The sequence below is a fragment of the Myotis daubentonii genome, chromosome 3 (assembly GCF_963259705.1).
Source record: "Myotis daubentonii chromosome 3, mMyoDau2.1, whole genome shotgun sequence".
Taxonomy (NCBI): Eukaryota; Metazoa; Chordata; class Mammalia; order Chiroptera; family Vespertilionidae; genus Myotis; species Myotis daubentonii.
This window is the reverse complement of record NC_081842.1, coordinates 65,564,179-65,577,293: the sequence shown is the minus strand read 5'-3', so window position 1 is coordinate 65,577,293 and position 13,115 is coordinate 65,564,179. Positions and strand designations below refer to the sequence as shown.

Below are 13,115 nucleotides of genomic sequence, written 5' to 3'. Positions count from 1 at the left end.
TGCATTCCCAGCTGTTATATACTAGCTGTGTGACTTTGAACAAGTTACTTAACCTTTCTGAGCCTTAGTATCTCTTTTAAAAGGGCACAATGAAAGTACCTGTCTCATAGGATTATGGAATTAACTGAGAAAATGTAGATATAACCAATGCCTGGTACAGAGTAAATTCTTAATAAATATTGGATACTCTTGCTATTGTTATTATTGTTGTTTAGTACAAGGGCAGAATGTATTTGTTTTATTTTCACTATGTTTTCCACCAATATTTTTTTTTGTTTTATTGCTTAAGGTATTACAAAGAGTATTACATATGTCTCCTTTCCCTCCCCCCGCCCCCTTGACATTACCCCGGCCTCCCCTACCCCCCAGTGTCTTATGTCCATTGTCCACCAATATTTTTAACTAGTCTTTTTTGTACCATTGTCTTTAGAAAGAATCTATATTAATTCCTCATTACAGGTGCTGGATATAAAGCTAATAAGTAAGACTAAACTCAGCTTCCCTTCTATTTTATTAATTTATTTATTTTTGTTAATCCTCATCAGAGGATATTTTTCCATTAATTTTTAGAGGGAGTGGAAGGGAGGGGGAGAGACAGAGAGAGAAACGTGAGAGAGACACATAGATTGGTTGCTTCCAGCACACACTCCCGACCAGAGCTGGGGATTGAGCCTGCAACCAAGGACGTGCCCTTGACAGGAATTGAACTCGCAACGCTTCAGTCTGAGGGCCAATGCTCTTTCCACTGAGCCAAACTGGCCAGGACTCAGCTTCCCTTCAAAATATCATTAGAATAATTTTTATTTTATTTGCACGCATTAAAACACTCATTATCACTTTTGTGTCCAATCGATCTAAATTTTCTTGCCATGTCTGTCAACTAGACATTAAGAAGGCCTGAATAAGTTACCCTTATCTAATATACAGGGTGAGTTACAGTTGTGCATATGGAAAATAATACAATAATTAATAAGTAATAATGGGAGAATAAACTTTCATAAACTCATAACTGTAAACCTACTTTTCTTCCACCCTGTATTAGAGAGTGTGCTGTATATTCTGTCTATGAGGTGATTTATAAAAATGTTACGACCAGTACCAGGAATATCTAGAGCTGTGGGTGGATGTAGGGAAGGGGGTGGGGGACCCAGATAGTATAGCTTTCTCCACATTACCTATTCACAAATGGAAACAGCAAAGTATTTGATGGTTTTGAGCCTCTCACTACCAGCAAAAGGAATATGAGTCAATTAAAACAAAACTGAGAGTGATTTTTATTTTCAATGTTAAATGAAAACTTTGAGGTTTAAATAAAGACCTATCAAGTGGGGATGTGAGAATTGTGTGCAGTTTGTTTCTATATAAAACAGTGAAATATTTGTAAAGTCTTTTCTAATACAGATTCTTTCCACTATTCTTCATCAAAATGGTCAACTTCTTTTGTCTGTCTTATCAACCCTTTTATGTAAATCTATCTCCAGATGGGTATGTTATACTGATCAATAATCAAGCAGTAGTTAAAAATTACCAATTTTATAAGATCTATATGGAGATGGCTCCTGACTTTTTGCTTAGAGAGGCACAAAAACCAAGTTTATCTTTTCACTTTGAAGAAATATATCTATTTATCTGACTATATTATTTTATGGAATTAGAAAATGACTGAGTTAGTATTACCTGCCTTCCCCAGTTAATCAACTTTAGGGAGAGTGAAATGCAAAAATATCTACACTAATAAAAGAGAAACATGGTAATTGGCATACGACCGCTACCCTTTTCATTGGCTAATCAGCGAGATATGCAAATTAACTGTCAGCCAAGATGGCGGCCGGCAGCCAGGCAGCTTGAAACTAACATGAGGCTTGGTTGCCTCAGTGACGGAGGAAACCAACGTTCCCCACCTGTGGCTGCAGACCTCTGAGGGGGCAGTTTAAGAAACTCTGTAACAAATACCGCCTGACTTCAGCCAGCAGATTCGCAACATTGTAAGCAAAGGCCAGAAACCTACTTTTAGCTGCGGAGGCCTAAGAGCTGGAGCCAAGCCTCAAAGCTAAAGCTGGCCCAGAATAAAAATAAAGAAAAAGAAAAAAAGGAGCAGTTGGGAGCGTCAGTCACCCCCAGCCTGAAAACAGCCCTCAGCCCCTCACCCCGACTGGCCAGGCACCCCAGTGGGGACCCCCACCCTGGAGGGTGTGTGACCAGCTGCAAACAGCCATCATCCCCTCACCCAGGCTGGCCAGGCACCCCAGTGGGGACCCCCATCCTGATCCAGGACACTCTTCAGGGCAAACGAGCCGGCCCCACCCTTGCACCAGGCCTCTACCCTATATAGTAAAAGGGTAATATGCCTCCCAGCACTGGGATCAGCGGAGCCATGAGGCCTCCCGGCACCGGGATAAGCATGACAGGGGGCAGCGCCCAAACCCCCTGATCGCCCTGCGGCTCTGTGTGTGACGGGGTGGGGCCACGACCTCCCTATCCACCCTGCTCTGTTCGTGAGAGAGGAAGGCGCCCCAACCCCCTGATCGCCCTGCGGTTCTGTGTGTGACAGGGTGCGGTGCCCCAACCACCCCCCCCACGGGCCCTGCTCTGTGTGTGATGGGGTAGAGCCATAACCTCCCCATCGGCCCTGCCCTGAGTGTGAGAGTGGTGGCTCCCCAACCCCCTGATGGGCCCTGCTCTGTGTGTGACAGGGGGCAGTGCCCCAACCCCCTGATGGGCCCTGCTCTGTGCGAGACCGAGGGTGGTGCCGCAACCTCCCCATCGACCCTGCCTTGAGTGTGACAGGGGACGGTGCCCCAACCCCCCAATCGGCCCTACTCTGAGTGTGACTGAGGGTGGCATCACAACCTCCCAATCTCCCTGCTCTGTGCATGACAGGGGGCAGCGCCCCAACTCCCCAATCGGCCCTGCTCTGAGCCCGACCATGGGCTGCACCTAGGGATTGGGCCTGCCCTCTGCCACCCGGGAGCAGGCCTAAGCCAGCAGGTCGTTATCTCCCCGAGGGGTCCCAGACTTCGAGAGGGCACAGGCCAGGCTGAGGGACGCCCCCCCTCCCCCCCGAGTGCACAAATTTTTGTGCACCGGGCCTCTAGTCATATTTATAAATTCTATTATCAACATATCTTCATGAGTGAAGGATTGGTAAAAAAGTTTACTTATGTAAACTAATAAATTTATTATAATTACCAATTATAAAAGATTGTAAGTACTTAATGTTAACTACCTATACTTAATATTATATAGTACTTATAATACTATGACATATTTAAAAGAAAATATCATTTTTAAAAAGTTTTATCAAGGACTAAAAATCAAAAGCAAAGTCAAATATTTTACATATACTCTTTTCTGGAACCCTAACCATCACTTCCACTAACATGATCTGAAACTAAAATATTTGATTGTTGAAAGAAACATACTCATATTATTAAAACTAAAAGGAACCCTGAAGATGAAGCTCAGGGAGAGATCCAAACAGATTATATGACATGCCCAAGATCATACAACTAGACCTAGGATAGTGGGAGCACTAGACCTAGGATAATCCTTCCTAACTCTACACCTGAGACTTTTGACAATGTGTAGTAAAATGAGAAAGTTAAACATAATATATTGAGGGGGTGATAGAAAACTTAGATGTTGTCCCTTTAAGTTAAAAAGCTTTAAATTTAATGATTTCTACTAACTTGATTTTATATTCCTAGGAAAGTAAGTTTAAAATATCATAAAATTCAGCCCAGCCAGTGTTGCTCAGTGGTTAAGCACTGACCTATGAATCAAGAGTTCATAGTTTGATTCCTGGTCTGGGCACATGCCTAAGTTGCAGGCTCAATTCCCAGTGGTGGGCAGGCAGGAGGCAGCTAATCATTGATGTTTCTATCTGTCTCTCCCTCACCTTTCCTTTATTTCAATAAAAGGATGAAATATCATAAATTCAAAAGTAATAAAAACATCAAAGGAAATGTATGCACTTCCTTAAATCAAAACCATGGAAAAGGATACTTTTTAGTGTAAAAAGGAAGCCAGAGATTTAGTGTGTGTGTGTGTGAACTGTAGTAATGGTTTTTGTTTTGTCTTGCATTGTTTTTTAAATTGTTAGTGCACTTAACTATAAATAAATCTCTAGAATCTTACTACTCACAGTAAAATAGACACCAAGAATTTTAAAACTAAAAATCCAAGTCATTTTAATATCGTGTGAATTAGAAATAAAGAACATCTTTTAAAAAGTTAAAATTGAAAAAGATTAAATCAGTACACCCAATTCTCTAAACTGTGTGTATATTTTTTCCTGAAGTACATATTCATGAGCTGACAGTGGAGACAAGCTGGCTGCTTTGTTTGACTATAGTTCTGTTTACCACATACTGTCAGAAATGGATTTTGACACTCACAGCATTAATATTGCTATTTTTATTGATATAATTAGCACTGCTATAAATAATTTCTCAGTCTGCCATAACTAAGTATATCATTACAGTCAGAAATATTAGGGCTTCTTTTTCTTATATAATGCCTTGGTAATAGACTGCTGGCCTAAAGAAACAGTGACCTCATGATGTGGAAATTACTGAAAAAAAATAGAAATAAAAAAAGTTTGCCTTGTCAATAGAGACTACTGTTTTGTGTATGACTTCACTGAGCAAACTAGTTTATATTTGTTTGAAACTAAAGTTTCTCACCAATCTGCTATTTCAATTTCACATCACACCATATTGTACCTAAAACAGGCAATCTGGATTCCTGTTGCTACTTCCCCCTACCAGCTCAGGCATGGGTTTGAAATACAAGGCTTGAATATATAAAGCAAAAGAATTAAGACACCCAAAATTCAGAATCAGTGGGTGGAAATACGTGTGCTTGAAGTCATTTGTATAACTGCTAGTGGGTGGCCCACTTGTGAATTTTTATCTTTACATGAAAGCAAAATCAAAACATATTTTATCTTGCCTCTAGATCACATCAGCTGTGACAATAACCTCATCCAGACCTTGAATAGTTTGTTCATAAAACAAAGTGGGGTGACTGACCCAGTGCATATTCAACACAGAGTATGAAGGCCAAAACAAAATGACAATACAATTCAAAACAAGTTTGTGGAAATTTTAGACTAGTATATTAAACCTTTCTTTGTCTCTATCACTTGACAGATGGTTAGCCTTCACACAGCCTAGTGTCTCTGGCAAAGAAATAACTGTGTGTAGCCAATAACACCGCAAATTTTGACTTAAAATGCAGTGTACACATACTTACATGTACCTAAAAATATGAATATTAATAGAACTAGTCATGCTTATTTAATACTATAAAAATTTGATAGATGTCAAGATTTTAATTTTTGCCCTATGAATACCTCTTTTGGAAACTCTCAATTGTCTTCTTATATGGATCCAGGACTTAAGAACTCTTCACTTTAGATTTCATTTATTTTATGAGCTGCTTGGTAATCATGCTTTAAAAAAAAAAAAACTTCCAAAATATATTTGAATCCAAAATTATTACAAAATTTACAAAGATTTAATTAGCTTGTGTTTCATGTTGCTCAGAGTAAACTTCTGGTAACTAACAAAGTGAGTTAAACAATATCACCTGGGAACTTTGAATGTCTTCCATGTCAAGGACCACAGGCGGGACTGGAATTATTTATCCAGTACTGAAATATGTCTTTATTCACAAACTGCTCATATAAAAATATATACTCACATGTACATAAACACACATACATCAACCATCCTCACTAAATTAGGAAAAGTTCTTCATTTTTAACGTTCTATCAACCATTCTTCCACTTTGCTCTTTAAAAAGGATTTCAGCTAAAACAACATATTCGGTTAGTTATAGTCTCTGCTTTTTTTCCTAAATCTTCCTATTTATAATGTTCAGATGCTGGCAAGTCTGTACACAAATAGAGGCAACCTCAACTTTCTCTAAAGTTCATTAATATGCACCCTTTTTGGAAGAGGCGATTATTCTACAAGTTAGCATAGAAGATAGAGGTCTAATGTAGGTATAAAGAAACACAAACCCTTCACAGCAGGGGATGGGAAGACCAGGGATGGAGGGGCTGTATAAAAAGAGTTATCCTACTTGAGAAAACAACTCACATTTGGCTAACGATATAAGACTCACCATGACAAAGAAACATGAAGAAAATCAGAACTTGTTATTTGAGAACTATAAACTCGCTTTTGGAAAGGTGAGACACCCACTACTTGAAGCAACAAACTCACTGTTAAATCATATACACCCTTAACCAGGCACCAACTTTCCTTCTGTTAGAAACCTAGGATTTTTACACCTACAGACTAAATGATTAGATTTAAAGTAATGCTAAAATCTTCTGTAATGTTCCTCTTGCATTACAAATGGTCTATTAAATAAGAGAAGTGCCAATCAAATGCTTGTAGTTTGAAAGAAAGGTTTAAATAACAAAGCTTTCTCTTTTTTTTTAATGCAGGCCTCTCTTTAATGTCACCTGTAAATTAATTACAACAAATTTCCAACTGAAAAAAACTTAGGCACTTGATTTTCACACCTATTTCTATTCATTCTAACTAAAACATTTCAGATATTCTAGGTGATGTTCTACCACAATTTACTAACAAAAGTTCCACAAGAATTTTACAGTAAATTTCAAACCACAGATTTAAAATATCTCTATATATAAACATTTTATTTATTTCAAAGGCATGCTTAAAAATAAGAAAAAAATAAATCCCCTATTCTGGTGTGTGTGTGTTTTTTTTTAATCTACCCTAGTATATGGAGGACATTTCATAACAATAACAAAGGGTAAAAATGAGAAACAAAATAAGCTTTTCCTTTATCATTGGCAATTGCTAAACACTTCCTTGCCCCTCAAACTGTAAGCTCTTTCAGAACGTATTCCCCAAAATGGAGAAAACAGCTAGGTTTTAAAGTTTCATTCAAAAATGTCTCCTCCTAACAATCTAAAGCACACAAAGTATATGTGACATTAGAATGTAAACTCTAGAATGCAGATAATTTCATCTCTTGTTCACCTTACCTCCCAAGTGTCTACAAGACTGTCTAAAACAAGTTGTTGAATTTAAACAATCATTTCAGAAAAACATGATTATTTCAGAATAAAGCAGAGCTCATCAAGTTCCACGTTTTTTACTCCAAATGTTTAAAGAAGTATCTATTTACCACTCATTCTAAAATATTCAGAATTTGTAATTCATTTACAAATGTCAGATCCTAAAGGAACTTAGTTGTACCTTTTATTGCTCTTCTAAAATGATAGAATTGTTCAGTGTAGTTTTTTCTTTTTCCTAGGAACTCCAATTTTGTCAGAGAAAGTCTGAAGACTTTCACTTCTGAGATAAAAGCAATTCATTTAAAATGACTTTTTTCATAGACTTTATTCCTATACAAAGCAGTCAAATTTGTATTAATTTGACAGTAAAAGTAGTTGTATATCTGTGGGTCTCAAAAACTTTCTGGCATCACATCAACTAGTAGTTCTAAGCATACACACACACCCCAAATTAGAACCCTCACATGAAAGTTCTTTCCTCTAGTATTCCTTCTAAACTCATATTGTCTTTCAGTGGCTAGTCAGTGTACACATGAATTATATCTGTATTTTCTTGGTGCAGTGGGAATCTCAAAATACTGGCATCTTAACTGGACTAGACATTAAGCATAAAGACTTCTTCCTGCAAGTGAATAAAATTTGACCATTTTAACCTTAAACTTGTTTCTTTAGTCTGTTAAAATCAGGACCTCACCATGAAAGGGTGTACTGCTTTGGAGACTGGTAGCCAGTTAACTTGTCACTTGATCTTCATATGCAAAAGGCCTGTATTCCCCTGGTCTGTGAGATCTGAAATCACAAAGCCAAACAACCGAACTGCTGGACTCACTGAGCAGCTAATAAATTTCTATAAAACTCACATTTCTACTTCTCTCCTGTTGAGTATTCTCAAGCCTAAAGCCCTCCAAAATTGAGCTCAATGGAACTCACCACCCCGATTTTAGGGAACTGAATCTTGAGCACTAAACAATGAGTAACATTAGCAATTCTTCAAAGACAATTCCAAAAGCTTTCTTGAGAGAAGACTATTCCTGAGAGGGCACAATGATGCCGGAGCACCACATGTGCATGGACAACTTGGATGCAGTCTGAATAAAAATAACAAAGAGAAAACAAAGGGATGAAAAATCAATGTAAATTGTTTTTGAGGGTTTTGTTCTTTTCCTAGAAACACCTAATTATAAAGCATAAAATGCATAAAGCAGCCAAATCTGGCCTGGTCAAATTTACATGTGTAGGGTGCGGGGAGGGAGGAGGGTTCATGTTAACTAGTCCCACGTGATAGCAAAGGTTACTTGGGATTAGGAGCAACAGGTAGGAGAGCAAACCATTTATGAGTTTGTTAATAACTTAGTGTTTACAGCTACAGAATTTATTTACAAGATGGTCGTTATAATCTAGGTTTCAACATTTTCAAAAGCAACGAGTTACTATATAGTAACTTTAGATTTGAGTTCACTCGTAAACATTGGGATAACAACTGTCCTCGGCTCTTTTTACGAGCTGAAATTCACACATATATGACCACACAGTAAAAAAAAACAAAAAAAAAAAACAAACAAAAAACTCTCGCCTTTAGCAACATTTTGTTATTTTTAATGGTAAATGATGAAGACAATTTTCACACGACTAGAAAGTCAACATGTTCAATTTAGCTTGGGCCGATGCTGATTCTGAGGACAGCACCTAAGCCACAGGCTGCCAAATCACTTTTGCTTTCATTCGGATTTTTAACTGGAGGACTATCATCCTACCACTGACCCCATTCAACTGGCTCAGCGCTCGAGATCAGCGGGTAACAGCGCGAGGGAGCGTAGCTGTTCGCCATATTGTGTTTTTAGCTGGTGTTTATAGTTTGTGTGTGTGCCTGGCATATGCTGTGCAAGTGTGTTTATCAATAGAACTTTGAGAAAATCCCTGCCTCTGCAACCGCTTTCAAACGGTTTAACCGCTTCGCAGAGGTAGGGGGCGTGGGCTGGGGGGTGCGAGAGGACCAGAAACCCACAGATTTAAAGTCATGCATCCCACAGGGTAACAGAGTGCGTTGCTTCTAAACTCTCACAAGGCTTCCAACCGTTTTTATCTCAGCTACTGGAAAAGAGTCAACATGTTTTAATGTTTTCAAAGGAGCCGAAAAGGGAAGGTGTGTATTCCTTCCCCAAGCCCCCTCCTCTCCAGTCGCAGTAGCGAAGCAGGCGGGGGCCGGTAGCTCCGAGGTCTGGAGAGGCGTCCAGCGGCTCTGGGGCCAGGACATGTCCCGCTCCCCAGTTCTCTGCAGACGCTCCAGAGCCCGCAAGGGCCAAGGCAATGGGGGGCGGGGGTATTGGGGGGGGGACAGGAGGGAGGGGGGCGGAAGACAAGCGGACGCTTTTAGCAGCAGCTCCGGAGCCCAGGCTAGTCGCCCTCGGCTCCTCTTCTTGGAAGCGGCAGCTCCAGGCGCAAGGAGTGGAAAGAAGTAGGTAGAACACGCGTTTCCAGCTGCAGGACGCCCCGCCCGCTCCTGGAACCGGAGACCCTCCCGCGCTCCCTTCCTCCCAGCCGGGTCGGGTGAGGACGTCGCCACAGCCGGACGCGAGGAGGGGCGCCCGGGGAGAGGAGGCGCGAGCGGGGCGGAGCGCAGGGGCGCGCGCTCTCTGCCGGCCGACGGCCCGCGGGCTCGCCGCGCCAGCTCGCTCCCCCTGCCGACCTCACCCCACTCCCCTCCTTCCCCGTCCCGCCGCCCCCGACTCCCAGCGCCTCGCGGACGCCTCATCCCCCACCGTAAGCACACACCCCTCCCTCCCGCCCGCCCAGCAACAAATTAGAGTTTTTGGCGTTACCTCCTCGCGCTCTTTAATCTTCTTTCCTCAACTCCTAAACTTCCCCGCCCTTACTTCTTCGGCAGAAGGTCCACATTGGGCGCCTCACGCCGCGAACCCTCTCTACCCCCCCACTATTGGGTGATTCTGCTGCCACTCTCAGCTTCAGTGAGCCTATAAGAATGGGACGCTCCTCGTGAGGTTGCCGCCCATAAACAAAATGCGCTCCTTCTCCGCCCCTCTCTGTCCCCGCCCCACCTCCTTTCCCCTCATCTGTACCACCGTCGATTGGGCTAGAAGAAGCCCAATCCGCTATCTCAAACACCTATTGGGGCGTCGAAACTTCGCTCAGAAGACTGTTAACAGGCAATTGGTCAACACTCTCCCAACTCCGCCCCCCCCCCTCGCCGCACCTTCCCCCAGTCTGGAGAGGTCAGTCGCATCTGGTTGTTCAGTGATCCTAGAGGTGGGAGGCTATTGGTTGAGAAAGCCCATCGGACCGGACTGGACTGACCCGTGATTGGTCAACAACAGACACTATAAAGTTTGGCTGTCCTCCGCCCCGCCTCCCCCTTTTCCCTCCACGCCCCCGCCCCCTCCCGGCTGCTTTTACTTTCTACGCATTTCTATTTCCTCCTTTATTTATTTATTTGTGATAAACTTAAATGACCCGGCGACGGAGGCGGGACTCCACAAGAGACCGGGAATGACGAAGGGCCGCCTGGGTCCAATTGCCGAGGGGACGGCGGGGTGAGGGGCAGCGGCGGTGACCAGTGAGAGACAGGTGTCTGGAGCGCGCTAGGCCTGTGGAGCCGGGGTGCCCCAGCGGAGGCGGCGGTTACCCGCTGTCTGGCGCGGCGGGCTCAGGGGGGAGCCGGCCGGGGAGGAGGTGATGTCGCCATCGCCCACGGCGGAGGCAGCCGGAGGGAAGCTAGGTCCCGGGCGGTGGGCGGGACCTAGGAGAGGGGGGTCTGGCGAGGCGGCGGCGCCCGGGGCCGTCCAGGGTCAGGCTCGATTCCTGCGGAGCGGGGCTGCCAAGCCCGGAGGTCACCGGAGGCCGCGGAAGCGGAGCCAGCGCTCCAAGGGGAAAATGTGTTCGCTCCGGAGGTTTAGAAACATGCCATGGACAACAGTTCCGAACCAGCCGCCCTTCATGTAAATGAGGATGTTAACCTAACGGGAAAGGCAGATTCCGTGTCGTTTTACTAAACGCCTGAAGCACCAGCGACCCAACTGAAGCCCACAAGATTCAATATCCTCGGGGCTAAGGAACAAATAAAGCAACACGGAAAATTAAATGCGGTTCAGATGCTTCCCTAAAACCTTCTCCCTCGTCCATTTGTCACTCAGCACAGCACTCCCCAGAGCCAGATTCTTACCAAGTGTTGGTCCAGTCCTCAGACATGCGGGGGCGGGGGGGGGGGGGGGGGGCGGGTGGGTGGATGAGGCTCAGGGAAGATTCCTAAAAAGGTTGTGGGGGGGGCGGGGAGAAGGGGGATCTTCTTTCACTCTACAAGGAAAAAACACACAATCCTGCCAAAATAAGATGTTGGACATTTTGGGGAACTCGGATAGCAATGACTTATCACAAAATAAGGGGCTTGATCAAAAACGGCATCCATCGGTGTGGTGATAGCCCCAAGGAAAGGGAGGTGGGGTCCGGTGGAGGAGGGCAGAGGGGATGGGGGGGGGGATGGGGACAGAAAGAGCTTTGCTTGGGGCGGTGGGCACGCAGGTGCAGTGTGCAGCTAACGTTTTATTGAGTTGTGCACTTGAAACATGTATGGGTATTGTGAACCAGTGTCACTCCAATAAAGTAAATTTGAAAAGATAGCACGCATGCAAAGAGTATACTCTGTATTTGCCATTTTAAAACAATATTATTATAGGATATGCATCTGATGTATAGTTTCCAATAGGCGTGTGTTAAATCCTCTGAATTTTATCCTAGGCTTCCTTGGACACAGCGTGCATTCAAGGAAAAAATTGTTGATGGCACTTGTCAAAAAATGGTTAGGCAGACTCTATTCAGGGCCATCAATGGGGACCAGTGCCGCTAGAATTTTGCGGTGCGGGAGAGAGATTGTCCTGGACTCCCAAGACAGTATGAGCAAGTGGAAATTTTAGCCAAGGAGCCGGGGTGGGGGGGTCAGTGAATGGAAAATTACCAAGGAAACAGAGGTAAGGGAGGGAGTGGATGGAATTCTAGCTAAACCAACCTAACAGGATTCTTGCTGAGGACAGGTTACATTAGAGTGATCAGACATCACCTGAGGGAGGTGGAGGAAGAGGAACCTGATGATACGTCCAGGGGATCAGATGTGGGGGTGGGTTGGGAATGGTTTTGCTAAACTGACTTAGCAGGGTTCTTGCTAAAATTGGGTTTTACAAGAAAGTGCCAGAGGCCTGGCTTTGATTAGGGGATTTTTGGCAGAACTTAAAATAAATTGGCTCTAGTGAAAAAATATGTAAAAGGCCTTAACCTCATAAATGCTATTAGATCTATTTTTTGTGGACTATATGTATGAGGGCCTCAGAATTTACAAAATTATTGCATCAGCTGTCAAATTTGAAGTCCAGTAAAGTGTGCAAATTTCTATTGAGTCTGTAAGCTGAAACATTTTAGAATTTATGTATAAATCTTAGCTAAAAACTGATGTCACTACATCACTTAGGTAGTGACTGTAATAAGTATTACATCCATAATAATCAGTTTCAAATTAGAAAGTTAAGTAAAATTTAACAAAATTTAGTTATTCCCATAATTTTTCCAAGGGGCACTGGTGACTCTAAATACTCCTTAAAACTCATCCTTTCCAACAAATTTTTAAAGGTATTCAATGTGTTGCCATGAGAGTTGTTAGGATTATAACAGTAGGGCATTAAGAAATCAGTGTAAAATATTCTAATGTGAAGCCTTGGACATTACTGCCCCTGTAAGAGATGGTGGTTGTGTCCAATTCTCCTGATACTAGAATCTGGGTTAGAATGCTCTATCTATATCAGTCTTTATCTTTACATTACATACATATATACCTCAGCCATCAATCCCACACATACGGAAATACAAATGTCACAAAAGTTGTAGCAAGAATTCCATAATTATGTTGAGGCAAAAGACATGTTTTCTTGGTTAGCAATTAGCAGAATTGAGGAAAAGGCTACAATACAGATGATGTAATAAGGAAGCTTGGAAGAATGATGAAGGCATGATTGATAGAAATTAAAATAAAAGTGATGATTGCTTAAGAAAA

The 13,115-nt window shown here is 42.7% G+C and overlaps 1 protein-coding gene across 4 annotated transcripts in view; it reads right to left on the bottom strand.

Annotated features, from left to right (window-relative positions):
* Positions 1-10,017, bottom strand: part of ZBTB20 (zinc finger and BTB domain containing 20) — a 919,384-nt gene extending 909,367 nt beyond the window's left edge. For 3 of the 4 annotated variants that reach the window (XM_059687788.1, XM_059687786.1, XM_059687787.1), the window contains exons 1-2: positions 9,883-10,017; positions 7,758-7,852 (exon numbers count right to left, since the gene is read on the bottom strand). The gene's annotated coding sequence lies outside the window, so the exon portion shown is untranslated. The remainder of the gene's footprint in view (positions 1-7,757; positions 7,853-9,882) is intronic. The other variant, XM_059687789.1, reaches the window with a different exon arrangement.
* Positions 10,018-13,115: the final 3,098 nt, after the last annotated feature.